We start from the raw sequence: 17972 nt of genomic DNA, 5'->3' as shown, positions 1-17972 counted from the left end.
CTGCCCATGTCCTAAGGATTGTGTAGGGAGTACAATCTTTCCCACATGTAACAGAATTCTTGAACACTTACGGGCCATATAGAATGCAGATGCCAACTACTAGATGTCAGTTGCTACACATTTTGTGAACAAACATAATGGGAAAGCACAGCTCCTCACTTTTCTTGTAATCAACTGTGATCCCAAAACATTTTAGAGGGGGCATCAGAAATTTACCATTATGTGGATTGGAATCTATGTACATAATAGAAATTAATTGTTTGAAGCTGGAAGGAGTAAACATCAAAGAAGAAATGTCATACTTTCCTAATGCGATGATATTTGGCTTTGATAACTTCACCCATTGCTATGTTATGTTTTGTCATGTCATGTTATGTTATATGTTATGTTAAACCATTTATAGAGCGCAACCATTACCCCAAAGGGTGTTCTGGCGCTAAAACCAAGTATTGACATATAGAAGAATCCCATTATCTGAATGACAAAAGCTGATAGAAAGTCGTAGTTCCTGAAAAGCTAGGTCTTCAAGGCCTTCCTAAATTGTAATAAAGAGGGGATTGTCCACAAGATACAGGGAAGCTCATTTGAAAGTTTGACTGCTCTGACTGGAAAAGCTTTACGCGACCCCTCCAGCAGTAGATCCTCAATGGAGTGTATTGAAGAATAAGTTCTTACCACTTGCCTCTTTTTATGGTTTTAATCTGAGCTGGAGGATTTGGGGTATTGATTGTCATAAATATACAATCATGTTTCTTCCCCAGATCATGCCAGATGACTATTTTATATTAATGAACTGAAATAGAACCCCGCCCACATAGGGGAAACATACATTTTTGAATAGGGATGCCCTAATCATTATTTCTGAACTCACTATGGTATGATGATGTTTTACAATTATTTGTTTAGAAATACATTCTTGCAACTCTCTGTCAAATATGATGTTTGAAAACAAAGAGAAGCCTTAGATGTGAAAGTCTGTTTTCCATGTTCACTGTGTTATGGTAAGATACCAGGTGACACTTTTCCACAGTACAAATAAAGAGACCAGCACATAAGTACGTAGCTGATTATAAGACAACAGGGAGTAAGGAGAATGCACACACAAGTGGATACGATCAAAAACAGTTTCACTTCTAACATTCTTTTTTAACTTTTAATTACTTTATTTATATTAACAAAATACCTTGTTAACATTAACATTTACAGAAGAATTCGAATTACCATTTACAGAAGAATTCATGCCTCTTTAATAACAAACTTTTTAGAATAGTAATGTGTTTGGTCAGATGGCAAACAAATGTCATTCTTTTTAGAATTTACTTACATATCCACAGTTGTAAATCAAACTTGCGACCTTTATAGAGCACTGCAGATGACTACAGTAAGAATTACCTCACTGAGACACCTGAACTGCAAGTGTTTTGTATAATCAATTAGTGTGTTTAGACTTTTAGACTTACCTTTCTGGCTATAGGGCTGTAATGTCCCTATTGGGATAGTCTGGTACCTTCTGCTAGTTCCGCTCCAGGATGGCTCCTAACAATACCCTGCTCTACGACTGACCTAAAGTTATAATATCAACCAGTACGCAGCCGGTATCCACATCTCTCGATACTGGCACGCGCTGGATTTTTAATGGATTCAGGAAATAAATACACCTCCGCGTCTTCTCGTGCAGGAACATAACCCATGCTTTTCACCTACTTAGCTGATAATTTTCACTGCATCAGCAATGTCCGCAGCTAAGCTATCAGATTTGGCGACTAAGGAAATCTACACATCCTCAAAATCAATAGCAGTTCTACAAAATATCTAGATGGTGGGAAAAGGTAGTTGTCATAGTGGCAAAAAAACCATCGGTCCTTCCTATATGTGTCGTTTTTTTTATTATTTTAAAAAACATACGATGGTCCGCAGCAGGTAAATAGTACCCACACTAAGTTCCTTTCAAAGGTAATCCAGTGGTCATGTGGAGATTCACAAAGCTTTGTGTGGCCTCATGTGAAATTTAGGATCACACAAAGCGTAAAAAGCACTGCTTAATTTGTTTAATTTTTTTTTTTAAAGCAGAGGCCCAAAGTGTTGGCTGCTGAGTAGGCTGCTTAGTTTTTATTACACCTCATACATCTTTCTTTCATCACTCTACCTTGCCTGTGTGTCACGGCCACAGTTCATGGAAGGAAAAAGCCCCCTAAACTGCTGCATGATTTCTGAAAGACAGCGAAAATCAAGGGTCAACAACCCCTCAGGTCTCTGGGACTTGGTGCCGCTGCACCAATGGAAGCTACGCCCCTAATTCCACACTGACTCTTAGTGGCAGATCCTCTGCTAAGGGGGAGGAGTGTCGCCACACTTCATTTTAGCAGGGAAATAAAGGAAAAATTGAATGATAATAACTCACATTATTATCATTTTATTTTGTCCTGCTGCAGCAGCTTTGCAGGGTGGACAGGCTGCTCTGCCTTCAGGAGCAGTGAGAGTGATAAGCACACTGTGTAAGTGCACATGAATGTTTGGGCAGATGCCTCGGGCCGTCCAAACATTCATGTGCACTTTACATGTTCTCCATGCAGGCGGCATTACAGCCTGTGTGGAGAACATGCCTAGGCTCCAAGTCAGCATCTGAGTGCCAAACCACGGCGCTCAGCCCAATCACAGCACTGTATTGCAGCGTTGTCATTGGCTATGGGATGCAGCGTTGTGATTGGCTATGGGGAGCCTGGTGTGCTTCCTTTTCCGGCTAGAGCGAGGGACTAGGGAGGAGGGACGCGGAAGGAAGCAGCGAGAAGGTATGTTTTTACTTTTTCTCTTTTTTTTTACACCCGTTTCCCCCCACATCCTAACCCCATCCTGCCGCTGCCCCCTCACCTGTGATGCTGTATGGCCGCCACTGCTCTTTATCTAAATCTCAGTTGTTTTCCATCCACACTTTCGACCTTTGTCACACTTTCCCTATCTTTCTCTTCTATCGCCATCTTTCTCTTCATTTCTCTCTTTGTCTGTCTTGCTCTGGCTCATTCTGATAAGGAAAAATAAATCCCGATCTCCAAATATCATTGCTGGTGCTCACCACTCGCAAACACCAGCAGAAAATAATCACAGCATGTGAAAAAAATGTACAAGTGCATAATCCACTTAAGCATGTGCCTACACTTGCAAATGGCAGCAATGGTGTACGTTTGGAGAACACAGGAGTACCTAGGGCAAACAATCTATTTCACAGAGTTCCCTTGAATACGCCTGGGGCTGTCAACATTTAGGAATTTGTAAAAACACCAGTCAACGCTAGATATCCACATTTTTTACAGAGGCAATAAGTGGTGAGATAGTCTCTTGTAGCTAAATTGCTAACCCTGAAACAGAACTTAGCTTCGGAGCGAAGCAAAAATAAGTGTATGATTCCATGATATATGTATGTATATATATATATTCACTGAAAAAACATAGGTTTTCAGGCAAGTTATAGTTAGAAATTAGCATTTAAAAAACCTTAGAAATTCACTTAAAAAACATAGGTTTCAGGGGCGTTATAGTTAGTTGGACATTTCACTCGTACAAAATCATAGAAATTCTGTTGTTATAGTTAGTTCAGCTAACTATAACTCATGCCCCCGCAATACACAGCTGATGACGTCACATATTAAATCATTCATGATATGGTCAGTGACATCACTGATGACATCTCAAATGACATCACAAATGACATCAAAGCCTGCATTGCTTTTCCAGAAGGGGAGCTGATAACATGCACTTCCCTGCTCTCACTTCAATGAAGCAAAGAAGAGTTTGCTATGGCAGGGCGGGAGCCGCACAGCTCCCGCCCTGCCATAGCAAACAGCAGTGTCCCGGAGGTGGGCATCCCGCGACACTGCAGGAGCTGGCCCTGGTGCGTGGCAGTCCCCAGGGCCATCAAGGGCTCCAGGAGGGGGGCCACGCGGCCCCCCTCCCAATGTGTTTGAAGCCCCGGGAAGGTGGTGGTCCCTGGGGCTTGGGGGTCCATAACGGACTACTGAATTTAAATATACAGTGTCCCAGGGAGGTGGCGGTCCCCGGGGCTGCGGGGGGGCCACGTGCCCCCCCTTGTTAAATTTGAAAAACCCCGGGGAGGTGGTGGTCCCCGGGGCATGTGTAGGGGATTGTGCCCCCCACACATTTTTTTTAATTAAATTAAGAGCCCTGGGGAGGTGGTGGTCCCCGAAGCTGCGGAGGGGCTACGTGCCCCCCCCCCGCAACTCATAAATAAAGCCTCGGAGAAGTGGCGATCCCCCACAACATATTTACTCATGCCCCGGGCTCACCCGGGTGCCTAAATACAACGAAGCGCGAAGCCTGCGCTTTTTTAAAATGTTATTTTCTTGGCAGGATTCGCGCACCCGTCGCTAATTCTGCCGTTTTTTTAATGCTTTTTTGGGCTTTGGAGGTCCTTGTGGGACCCCCTAAGCAGGCCTAGGGGTTCAGGTTGGTTCTATCCTGCCCCCTTTTCTAGTTTTTTAACCTTTATTTTACTGTTTTCTTGTGACTCGGTTCTACCGAGTCACAAGATGGCTGCCAATACTTCCTGGTTTGGAGTGTTGACTGCCAATCAGAGCAAAGCTTATGCCCGGGAGGGTTCGCGAACCCACCGCGGCCACAGATATCGAAACTTTTTCTTTTTCTAATTTCTCAGGAACTACTGAACGGATTTACACCATTTATCCAAACGGGCTTTTTCTGAACCAAGGGCTACCTTTTTGTCAAATGTGGTGCAATTCGGTTCAGCAGTCCTGACTGTAGCTTTGTCTAAAGTTTCCTATGGAAAATAACATGGGGAAATGCATTTTGGGACCCCCTTTTTTCTCGGCCCCCGCTTGACGATTCACCTTGAAATGTTCAAGGTGAATCGTCAAGCGGGGGCCGAAAAAAAAAAAAAAGGGGGTTTCACCTTGAAATGTTTGGGAGAGCTTTAGACTGAAATGTTCAAGACAAGAGCTGACTGGAGCGCCCCACTAGTTTTAAAAATTTCGCGAAGATTCGTCAACCGGCACCAAAGATAATCGGAAAAGAAAAAATGATTTTTGAATAGAGACAAGGTCCTAACTATAACTATCTACTGGTGACTGCCAGTAGGTAATATATATAAATATATTAAATCTTGCTGTGCCATATTCTTTAAATGTGTGCAATTGAAAAAATAAAAAAGTGCACTTTGAGGTTCAGTATATGCCTAGATCACCTGTTTTCCCTCTACATTCTCATTTATATAATCCATTCTCAACCTGACCCGTACATCTTACGGTTCAGTTTACAACACCTTGTGCTTGAGATGTGCCTGCTACAATACACATTTTGACTTTATAGAGCTCTCCGACTGCATGGAGCTAGATAAAGGCGCTCTCAAATACCTGAAATAAAATATGTCCTCTGCTCCACCAGCTAACCTGGCCTTATTTTATTGTATATGTTATTCGGGTGATATATAGATGCATACATTCGATAATATTGTGCATAAGGAGGAAAATGCCTCACAGATGTTGTACAATTTGTGCTCAAATCTAGTATTTGACGAAATTCATGAAACACTTTCCAATTATTCTCAAAAATGACATTCATGGAAAGATGTGTCAAGAGTGAAGTGTTAAAACTATACTAAAATTTGGTCTGACTGTAACTGCTAATCATAAGAAATGATCAAAGTCTGCTTTGACTAGTAAAGTCAAGGTTGACTGCAGCCCTAAAATGGAATCTGCATGAGGCAAGAAAGAAACAGGAGAGTCACAAGTTATATGTTTTAGAAACAGCTTTACTCCTCATCTAGACTTAATGAAACCTTGCGCCGTGGGTGGAAATACAGTTGATCAGTCACAAATGGATTCAACTGGTTCCAGTTGTGGCTTGTGGCATTGATTCACAAAAGCACATCGGTGCTTAATTTGTAAAAAAAAAAAAAAAAAAAAGTGCCAGGGCCCTCGTCATTGCCACTGCCAGTGTTGCCAATGACAGTACCTATACAACTACTAACCAGCACACTACTACAAGTGTGACAACTCAGACTATTCTGGGCACCCAAAGATATAAAAATGGCTTGGGCGGCAGGTATTAGTTGTTTTTAATGTATACTGAATTAATAAACAATTGCTTTTCTGCTCATCTCTAAATTATACAAGCAGCGCCACCATGTGGCAACTGTCATAAATGCTGGTGCCGAGCATTAGAAGCCACCAGCTCAAATTAACCACTGAAGCATATTTGAGTACAGGAAAGTAGTAGTATAGGAGAACTCTGCTACAGACTGCCAACGTGTATTGGACTGAAAGTCCAACTCCCTTTCACTAAAGTGCAATCAGAGCACACTACTTTTCATTTCTACTTGGTGTATTTCAGTATTCCCTGACTATGCCCCTTTTATTACCACTTTGGATGTTTTCATACCAATTATACAAAAAACAAATGAGTACTAGAGGAGCACCACTTTACACACCTAATAATGTCTTTGCGAATAGGCCCCTATGAGTCGCAGGACATTTGACTATTTATATCCAGCAGGAAAAAGGGAAGTGAAAATAGTGTAATAAAAAAATGCTAACTGCAGCCAACATATCCCATTCGTTTTCACACCAATCCTGCTGGCCCATCAAAATCAACTTCAATTATTTCTCAGACTTCCAAAAACCAATGCACCCACAACTCGACGAGGTAAAACCCTATGTAATTCGCCAACTGCTTTTAGCTGTGGTGCTTAAAATTCAAAAGTCTAAACCTTAAAAGAAAATGTCTTTTTTTCAGCAAAAACACAAAACCACTTTAAAAAAACACGATGCCCCATTCACCTTTGAACCATGAGCACACTTGATACTGCAAGGGGCGAGGATGTGGCCTAACGACCAGAGCTGCCAACTTTGTAGCTGGGTCACCAGGTTCAAGCCTGGGCGTTGGCTCAGCAGCATCCTGTGATTGTGGGCAAATCACTTAATCTACTGGTGTCTGCCAAAAGTGAATGTGTCCTTGTGTAATGCAAATGGTGCTCATGTAAAGTGCTCCAATGCCTTCGAGTCGAGTTTGCGCTATATAAAACTACCAAACAAAAAACCTTTGACGGTCTTTGTTAGATCAGGGCTACAGGTATAGGCCCTCGTACAAGTCTAATAAGGACCATTGCTACACAGACAGCTGCATAAAAAATGTTGGCTCTTCCACTGAGACAGTTTTAAGTTTCACCCACAACTGTGCTCCTGGGATGACCGTTGTGTCAATAAGTTTCATCAGCGGGATCGTTGCCATTCCAGCCAAGTAGGGTTTTGACCCGCGCTCGTTGTGTTTGGTGGCTGACAGTCTGGGAATCTGCTGCTGGGAGCTGAAAAGAGGCCAAGAGCAGTCTCCAGCTAAATCACTGAATAGACATCTGGGAGGACCTTCAGGCACCACCAGACTAGTTCAGTTGTCAAACAATGACCAGGAGGTCAAAGGTCATCTGACCCCCTGTCAAACCGTTGAGCCGTCCAGTCACCCAGCCTTCTGGAGCAGAACTGCCAGCGAAAATGGCAGTAATAGATGCAGATGGCATCATGAATACACTTGGCATCTGCTCTTTGAAGGGTGGCAGGAAACATGTGAAGAGTCGGTGGTGGTCCACAAACGCAGATCTCCCCCACGCCTGGTCTGACTACATCCCACCCCGCCATCAGGGGAGTAGCTCGGTCCGTAAAATTGGTGGGGGGGGAGGCTGTAATCTTCAAATTTTCTGACACTCAGGCTGGCATATAATTTGAAATACATGATACCACAAGCAGGGAACATGAGTGGGGCCTAAGGGGCAGGGGACAGGGAGAGGAGTGCGGATTGGTAGGAGCGCTAATAGAGAAAACACAATATTTTATAAAATAAACAGTATTTTTGAGGACTTCCAAAACAGAGTGAGAGTGTGTATGTGTGTTTTTGTATGTATGTTTGTAACAATTCCTGCTGATATCCGACTGACAGCTCACCATGCCCGACTGAAAGCATCTATACCCAACTATTTATCAGAAAATACATTTATTAGGGGGGGTGTAACACCCCAAAGATCCCCTTGAGGCTACGCCCCTGTCCACCATCGCAAACTTGTAACAGCTCCTGTAGTCCCCAAATTTGCTCTCTCTTGCTATAATCCCCACCGCCCCATCCACCCACGCTCTTACTTTGTATTTTAGCACCACAATTTTACAGTGCTATCTTGCTTTGAAGCTCAAGTTTCTGCCATATAAGCACACATTTCAAGAGAAAGGAGAAAAAAGTAATACGACATATCTATAAACTTAAAAACCTGCAGTTTTTCCTAGTTCGAACTCACTGTAATGTCATTCTCACAAACCATTTCGAAACGAGACACATATCAACCACACACAACCAAAATTCAACAAACAAAATGCACTATCAAAAGACACATATCAACCACACACAGCCAAAAGTCAACAAACAAAATATAATATCTATAGACACATATCAACCACACACAACTAAGTCAACAAACTAAAGACGCTATCAAAGACACATATCAACCACACACATACAACCAAAAGTCCTCAAAAAAATACACTATCAAAAGACACGTATCAACCACACACAGCCAAAAGTCAACAAACAAAATACACTATCTAAAGACACATATCAACCACACACAACCAAAAGTCAACAAAAAAATACACTATCAAAAGACACATCAACCACACACAGCCAAAAGTCAACAAGCAAAACACACTATCTAAAGACACATATCAACCACACACAATCAAAAGTCAACAAACAAAATACACTATCATTTTTGCAAAAAAGTGCGCCTGGATGAAAACTGTGCTAGCGTGCCATAAAAATTGTAGAAAACACATTGAAAGTGATAAGAGAATACCATAACTTAACACAATATATATTTTTAAATAAAATACCATATAAAGATGCTCACATTGCTAATATTTGTAGAAAAGGGATGGACAGTTGGAAAGCCCAATGGGCAACACTTGAGTTTTGTATCTCCTTAGCATGGGACACTTGGCAGAATGTGCTATAAAATGGCGGTAGCAAGAAACAGAGGGTTAAACAAAGCCTACAGCTCAAAAAGAGCAGTAACAGGAGGGCCACTGGAATACTGTGATTCTGCAACCACAGTATTCTCCACATAATTATGCATCTGCTACATAATCTATCATTTGCTACCTAACTTGCAGATTTCTCCCAAAATTGATTCTAACTTAAATAGATGAAAAGTTACTAAAAAGCCTGAAAACATGGTTCTCCATAATGCCATAACCTTTGAAAAGGTTAAAGGACCCCATTTCAGTTTCTGATTGCTGCATTCCGATTTTAATCAGTGTTAATGACGTTCGACAGCATTTCTAAGTGTTGAAATGGCAACAAAAAAAATAATAATACCGTCATGGATTGTGCTGCATTGATCTGCATAATTTGTCCTTTCTTGCTGCACAATTTTGTAAACTCTGCTGCATACTTTGCCCTCCACTGTCTGCCACATAGGTCCAGAGGCCCTGAGTAAGAGCTTTAAACAGCCTGGGTAAAACTGGAGACCTGGGAAAAGGCTGACTGTGACATGATCCCCTAGGCAAGCAGATAATATAGATCATAATACCCCGTAGAGGGTAGTGAAAGACAGCTATAGCTGGGTGCTGTGAGCCTCTCGCGCGCAGGGGTGCCGGTGCCTCTGCACCTACTGCACAAATGGTAGCCATAGCCTTGGAAGTGACAAAACTAGATGGATCTACCCTCCTAGCATATCTTTACATGGAGCTTTGAAACTCTGGAGGGCACCTAAACAAATATTTTACGTGTCTACGCGGACGATACCCAGCTGGTGGTCTCCTTGGCACAGGCAGGCGGTCCCTCGGCGAATGTAGATCTCGCAGGTTGCCTGGAGACGGTCAAAAGCTGGATGACCAAGTCTTGTCTCAAACTTAATGGAGACAAGACAGAGCTCATGCTCCTGGGTCACACTTTACCATCCACTATAGACACTCTCTGGCCCCCCAGCTTAGGTCCGGCTCCAGCTCCCAAAGACGCTATTAAGAGCCTTGGTGTCTGGCTCGACAGGTCCCTGTCCTTTGACCAACAGGCAACGAAACTTTCTGCCACTTGCTTCGGCATCTTGAGAGTCATCAGGAAGATCCTGCCTCTACTCCCCTTTGAAGCAAGAAAAACCGTAGTCCTGGGCCTGATCCAATCGCGGCTGGACTATGGAAACGCATTGTATCTCGGAGCTCCTGACTTCACTTTACGCAAACTACAATTAATACAGAACTGCGCAGCCAGAACACTTTTACAAATCCCCCGCAGATCCTCAGTAAAACCAGGACTACGGATACTGCACTGGCTCCCCGTAAAGGAAAGAGTAGATTTCAAATCACTCTGCATCGCACACCAGACTTTCTGGTCTCGAGGCCCGGCTATCAATTTCCCTCTCATCACACCCTACCTACCCACTAGACAGCTGCGTTCCACCTCTGCTAATCTAGCCACTGTGCCACAAATAAAGAAATCAAGGTCCGGAGGCCGTTCCTTCTCCTACAATGTTGCAAAAAAGTGGAACGCCTTGCCTCAGCATCTCAGATCAAACCCTGACATTCTCTCCTTCCGCAAACAGCTGAAAACACTACTGTTTACTGCATAATCAATGAAGCTGAATCTGCCTTCCCTTCAACTTAAACCTCAGCAATATTCTTAGCGCTTGGACGCCTCAGGGCAGCTACCCGCGCTTTAGAAATCCGAATTCATTTCATTTCATTTCTTAAAGTGCTCAGAATTATCGAAAAGGCAGCACCCATGCACTATAACGATATCTAAATAAAAGCTCTATGTAGCGGCCGCGAGGAACCACATCTCGCGATAAAAAAAAAAAAATGTCAAGTACATAAGGTAAGTAAACATAAACAGTGCCCTCGTGAATGCGCGCGGCGGGCCTTGCTTGCTCGGTAGAGATGTGGCCATAATGCACAGGGTAATGAACAACAGTGATGGCTGGCCCGAGCTTTTCTTTTAATTATGAATGATGCCTGGACCGCAAGAGCGGAGAATCTCTGCCAAAGCGAGGCTGCCCTGTGACCATTTCCCACAAGCTGCCACTGTGCTGGAATTGTTTTGCACAGACGGGCATGTACTGTAAAATGACAGTACAAAAAACAGAAATACAGCATGAAATGGCAAAGAGTCAGAGGGCATAGGCAGGGCTACTCGAACCAGGGCGGTGACGCAGGCCCCAGGGGGGACTCCAAGACCGATGGGAGGGGGGGGGGGCGTTGTTCCCAGATCTTCAGGGGGCCCCAGTCCTCCCAGGGGTCCCCATTCAGCCCAAGGTCAATGGGTGTCTTTGAGATAAGAGACACTCAGGCCCCCCTCATCACAATCTGCGGGGGAGGGAGAGGGAGAGGGGGGGGGGGTGCATCATTTTGTGTCATGCCAGTGGTTCGAACTAATCAATTCTGCAGCAGCGGCGTTTTCCATTTGATTATTAATTTAACACCCTTGTCACGTCATCTACCATCTGCTGTGTTAATTTCAATAGTCCACAAAATAATATTTCCGCATCAAACAGATGAAACATTACTAATATAAGTCCTGCGCTTTGCAAACGTTTACAGGTATATTTCGGTTGCTTGTTGCTGTATTCTGGGTTCAACTGGCACCAAAGAGGGGCACCTTTATCCCAAACAGTATTAGTGTGTGATAAAATGACAAAACTGCGAAATAAGCCTGCTCCTGAATGCATTATGCCACATAATTGCATCATGCCACATAATATGCCTTTTCTGGTCAACGTTGTCACTCCACTTGGTTCTTCATTGCCGCATAATTCAAGTGGTTATGGGCATAGGGCAGAGTTGAGCCAGAGAGACCCTTTTCTTGGCGCATAATATAGTCCACATTGCCACTCAACTTGGCCCTTTATTTCCGCATAATGAAAGTGGTTATGACCATAGGGCAGAGTTGAGCTAGAGTTCCCCTTTGCGGTCCGTCACCCCATTTGATTTCTCCTAATGGAGAATACTTCAGGTCGCTGAAAATGCAGGTTCATTCTGTGCCCTTGTTGAAGGTGGGGGGAGGGGGGATGGCACCGGGCAGCGGGAGATTAATAACAACTTCTGGGCCCTGCGCTTATTTATTTATATTTTAGAAACGAGGCACTGGGAACATGCACATGAGAACGCTGTGGTCTGATGGCTAAGTTGCTTACCTTGAAATCAGGAGGCTTGGGTTGGAATCTTGTCTTCCCCACTTAATCAAATTGTGTGATCGTAGGCGAATCCACGCCTCTACTTGCTTTTAGAAATGTTTATACACATGGCCTATTTTTTAGGTAGAACAAACTCTACCCATTGAAACAAGGATGACCTGGTATATGGGGCAGAGGGAACAGGTCGAGATTGTGCACAAGTATTGGTGTGAGCATTCCTGTTAGAGGGCCGGGGTTCTTTCTATTACATCATCAAGACCCATTCCTCACTCAGGTTTAGGAGTGCCTAGAGGCAATCCAGTTTCCAGTTGTGCGCTACACGAGAAAAGACACACTGTGCAGGGTATTTAATGCACGCCGAAGATATGTATGTAGGCGGATTGAAACCCAGATCTTGGCACCTGACTTGGTAATTCCATTTCTCTAAGCACTCGGGCACCCCACCAGGAGTATTCACTTTTCAAATTAAATTTCCTACTTAGCGCACCCGAGGCGAGCTGCAGCCGAGCGCGGAGAGTACACGTGTTCTGACACTGCCGGGCGCCTGCTGTGGGGGCTTCCAGGCACTCCCGCCGGCCGGAGGAAACATTATCTGTCTTCAGATCCAGGCGATGAGCAGGCAGGTGGGTGACGAGGCCCACGCACGCATCCGGTTTTAAAAGGGATGGAAACACGTTTCGCGTCATTTGGGAAACTCTTAGCGAGCATACCTATCAATAGTGCTGCAGGTGCAGTGGCACCGGGCACTGGCAGTCTGGGTGGGTTACTGCACCCCACGCACTCCAGGCCGTGGGGTTTCATTCTCCTTGTTGGCATTAGGACACCTGATTGCACTGTGGATTTTTCTTAATTTTATTTCATGACAATATCTGAGGGGCAGATGTATTATTTTGGGTGCAAGGCAAGGAGGAGCCAAATGTATTAAAATACTGTGCAGCTGCGTAACCGCCGCTGCTGGTGCACAACCTTTGCACCGTGGTGCAGAAGTGAGTGCGTGCTGTGTAGAGAATCCATACATTTCCAGTCAAAACCGTATGTTTAGGCAAATTCTAAAATATTCCGTATATCGTATAGGTGTGTACAATGCAGAGCGGGAATATTTAGATAAATTAAATAATTTCTTCTTGTTAGCACCTGCTTAAAAGAGAGATTTTTTAATGCATAAAAAATATGGATGCTTGTACTGTTACGTTCAAGTCTCCCGTCTCCCAAGTAATGCCACTGTTAGGCAAAGTGTCACAAAGTGTTGCAAAGTAGTAGCCAAAGAGTCAAAAGCACTATTTGCAGCAATAAAAGGGCATCTGTCCAGTGCAAAATGCCTTTTGGGTCAGGGAAACAGATACCCTCACTCGAATGTGTGCTTCTCTATGCTACTTTATGTGAAGCGATTGTGCCAGCCTTTGTAAATATGCCCCTACTGTCTTTAGCATAAGAAACCGTGCATGTGTAACCGAGCTATGCTACCTGAAGAAGGCCCTTTTGGGAACGGTGCAAGCCGAAACATTGGGCCATCTTATTGCGAGATAGGCTGCGAAGAGGTTTCATGACCTAGAAATTTTGGCATCACAGCCAGTCAGGTACCGCAGAGGGTTATTGCGCCTGCTGCAGAAATATGTGCACGGGCTGTTAACAGTAGACCGACCGGCTTTTGCCTGTCAGAGGCAGGCATAAAGAGAACCATTCAATTCAGTAAATCCGACACCTGTTACCTCCAGTGCTAAGAAGCTGCAACACCATGCTATTACTACGTAATGTTATATAATGCTAATGTAGATAGGACTCGCAAGGTGGCTCAGTGAGTTAAAGCACTTGCTGCTGAGGTGGGTGTGATCTGCATGTCATGAGTGGACATTCGGACAGGTCAAAGTCAGACTTTCATCCTTAGGAGCGCGATAGCTTAAGCCTCGTTAAACTGGGTATTGGTAACATCTTTTATTTACAACTCTGAAAACTGCACTACAATGTGCTGTTAAAGAACATATTCTGAACAACGAGCGGTATTAAACCCGGCTAGCAGGAATATCACACAGCGTATCCTGCAGGGGGGGGGGGGGGGTCTAGTCTCCCCTCCTCTCGGGCCGGTCCCACGACCATGCTGCTATGAACAGCGACCTGCCTAATAAGGAAAGCTGTCAGCTCACAGTGTAAACGCACCCTCCATCTGCCTTCCTCGTGAGGCAAGCCTCCAGTATAGCTTCCTTCATCTTGGGGCAAATCGCCCTTCTTGTTCGCAGTCTCTGGGGTTCTTGGCACTTTATCCTGCATCTGCGTTTAATAACTCATCCACGTATCTGCGTCTGGTTGGCGCTACGCAGGGAACTTTACTTTCCCAGAAAAATGCCCCGGCCCTCGGCAGTGAGAAGCAAAACACAGCGCCCCGAGAGCACCAACAAGGAGGAACAACACCCGAGCCATAGACTACTCAGCAGAGATAACTCTTCAAAGTGGACTAACTCGGAGGTCTGTCCGCCAGTCTGCCTGTCTGTCTATACTAAGCCACGCAAGTGCATCTATCTATCTATCTATCTATCTATCTATCTATCTATCTATCTATCTATCTATCTATCTATCTATCTATCTATCTATCTATCTATCTATCTATCTATCTATCTATCTGTCTGTCTATCTATCTATCTATCTATACTAAGCCATTCTATCTATCTGTCTGTCTATCTATCTATCTATCTATCTATCTATCTATCTATTTATCTATCTATCTATCTATCTATCTATAGTAAGCCATTCTATCTATCTATCTATCTATCTATCTATCTATCTATCTATACTAAGCCAGCCTAGCTATCTATCTGTCTGTCTATCTATCTATCTATACTAAGCCATTCTATCTATCTGTCTGTCTGTCTATCTATCTATCTATCTATCTATCTATCTATCTATCTATCTATCTATCTATAGTAAGCCATTCTATCTATCTATCTATCTATCTATCTATCTATCTATCTATCTATCTATACTAAGCCATCCTAGCTATCTATCTGTCTGTCTATCTATCTATACTAAGCCATTCTATCTATCTGTCTATCTATCTATCTATCTATCTATCTATCTATCTATCTATCTATCTATCTATCTATCTATAGTAAGCCATTCTATCTATCTATCTATCTATCTATCTATCTATCTATCTATCTATACTAAGCCATCCTAGCTATCTATCTGTCTGTCTATCTATCTATCTATACTAAGCCATTCTATCTATCTGTCTGTCTGTCTATCTATCTATCTATCTATCTATCTATCTATCTATCTATAGTAAGCCATTCTATCTATCTATCTATCTATCTATCTATCTATCTATCTATCTATCTATCTATCTATCTATCTATACTAAGCCATCCTAGCTATCTATCTGTCTGTCTATCTATCTATACTAAGCCATTCTATCTATCTGTCTATCTATCTATCTATCTATCTATCTATCTATCTATCTATCTATCTATCTATCTATAGTAAGCCATTCTATCTATCTATCTATCTATCTATCTATCTATCTATCTATCTATCTATCTATACTAAGCCATCCTAGCTATCTATCTGTCTGTCTATCTATCTATCTATACTAAGCCATTCTATCTATCTGTCTATCTATCTATCTATCTATCTATCTATCTATCTATCTATCTATCTATCTATCTATCTATAGTAAGCCTATCTATCTATCTATCTATCTATCTATCTATCTATCTATCTATCTATCTATCTATCTATCTATCTATCTATCTATCTATCTATCTATCTATCTATCTATCTATCTATCTATCTATCTATCTATCTATCTATTCTATAATCTGTCTGTCTGTCTATCTATCCATATATCTATGGATGCACCCTGTTAGTTATTTCTCTGCCTCCATATCAGTAAGCATTGAAAAGACAGTGCCCGCTAGAAAGTAATCCCACACATAAAGCTGACGAGGAGAGCCGCTGGTGTGACACTCGCACCGGCCGCCGCCGCAGGCTTCCTTACCCCGTCGGTGAAGGCAGAGCCAGGCGCTGCCGGCATGGTCCTGTCCCCAAAGTGGCTTCGGTCACATCCAGCCCCACGGCCGGTCCTGTGACGGGTGCGGTGCCGGTGCTGCTCCTGATCTCAGATGAGGGTGATGCGGGGGTGCTGCCGCACTCGTGGCTCGGCCCCCCTGAGGTGATGGTGCTGTGTGGGTGTTTTACCGGTGACCACACTCGGGGGTCAGCTGAGAGGAGCGCGCTGTGGCGCCGGTCGGGCAGCGGCGGGGTCCCTGCCTCTCAGCCCGGTCCTCCGGCGAGGATACTGCTCCGAGAGTGCCTTCCTTCCTCACCCTCAGTCCGGTCCTCGGATGAGGGTGCTGTGGCCCCCGCTCCCCCAGCCCAGCCTGCTCCGCTGGCGGTACTGCGGTCTCATTCAGCTCCCTTCTCCCCGGCTGGTGGTGCCCAGGTCCCGGCTACCCCTCTCGGTCCGGTCCAGGGATGCTCTCCCTTCCGCTCCTCGGCCCCTGGTTCCGGAGAGCTTGGTGCGCGCCTCACCTTCAGCGCTGCTCTCTAGTTCAGCATCCCGGCGCGCCTGTCCTCTCCGCACACAAACTCCGAGCGCCTAGCGCCGGCACTGCCTCCCTGCTCTCTAGCGCCTGCAATGCTCGCCGCCCCCAGAGGAGGGACCGAGGCGCTCGCTGCCTGCAGAGCCCGGCGAGCGGCTGCTGCGCGCTGGAGGGGGAGCTTATCTTACCAGTGATGCTGCTTCCACGGGGGAGCTTTTTAACCCCTGGCTCAGTGCGGTTTCCCATTTCAAAACAAACGATTGCGGAGCTGTTGGTTTAAAAAGTTGGTGCGTCTCCCGGAGCGCCCGCCCTTGACCCCTCCCGGTGCTGCTGACGCATGCCGGCGGCCCGGGAGGGGGGAGCTGGCCGGCGGCCGCTCCTGCACTTGTTCAAAGTGCGGCCTCACCGGGCGAACCTTTTTTTTAAAATGTATTTTTTTTAATGCGATTTTATATAGCGCGAACATTACCCGAAGGTGTCAGAGCGCTTTACAAAAGAACCAGTTGCAATACATAAGGTCTTAGGTTTACATGAGTTACATATAAGATCCAAACAGAGAAAATTGCAAATGTACAAGGTGTAAAGTCACACAAGGAAGAGATACAAACAGAAAAAATTGCAAATGTACAAGTTGTAAAGTCACTCAAGGAAGAGATACAAATGGATACACTCTAAGAATCACATAGGATTGTCAGTCCGTGAAATATGCCGCTTCAAGGTGCAAAGCGGGCGCATTAATAGGATGTTCTTTGTTCTCTGCTTGTGCCACATACCAAGGGCGCCCACTGTTTCTTGCAATATCACATGCTAAAGGGCAGATGTACAAGCCCCTTGTGCCACTTTTGCATCACTTTTAACATGGAAAAAGTGACGCAAAAGTGGCACAAGGGGCATGTAAATCTGCCCCAGTTTCATTAGTTCACTCTTACAGGTGCCCTTTCACCCCTTTCTTTTCCCTCTGTCATTATTTTCACGTGTTTTTTGTTCTCCATTCTCTTCCTTTCTTTCTCTTGCTCTAGTCTAGATCAAATTTTAATGCTAACAAATATATTCTGTAACTGCGACAAATGATGGACGGAATGCGAAATGATTCCAACATTCTCTCCCCCAGTCAAAATAAATTCTGGTCCCCAAACGAGTGGAGGCATCTGGTACTGGCAACCACCGGCACAAATTAAGCACCGTATTTGCACCGAATCATAGCTCACTGTAAGTTTTCATTTTAATACATTCTGCTGGCAGTCATTCAA

The 17972-nt window shown here is 44.2% G+C and overlaps 1 protein-coding gene across 4 annotated transcripts in view; it reads right to left on the bottom strand.

Moving 5' to 3' along the window:
- The window catches only part of SULF2 (sulfatase 2), a 461118-nt gene extending 444077 nt beyond the window's left edge, over nt 1-17041 (bottom strand). The window contains exon 1 of one of the 4 annotated variants that reach the window (XM_078651864.1): nt 16911-17041. The gene's annotated coding sequence lies outside the window, so the exon portion shown is untranslated. Of the gene's footprint in view, nt 1-16178 lie in introns of all 4 variants that reach the window. The other 3 variants (XM_078651862.1, XM_078651861.1, XM_078651863.1) reach the window with 3 other exon arrangements.
- Between the last annotated feature and the right edge of the window lie 931 nt (nt 17042-17972).

Source organism: Lissotriton helveticus, chromosome 7 (assembly GCF_964261635.1).
Source record: "Lissotriton helveticus chromosome 7, aLisHel1.1, whole genome shotgun sequence".
NCBI lineage: Eukaryota > Metazoa > Chordata > Amphibia > Caudata > Salamandridae > Lissotriton > Lissotriton helveticus.
The sequence above is the reverse complement of the archived record's forward strand: the minus strand, read 5'-3'. Positions and strand labels throughout refer to the sequence as shown.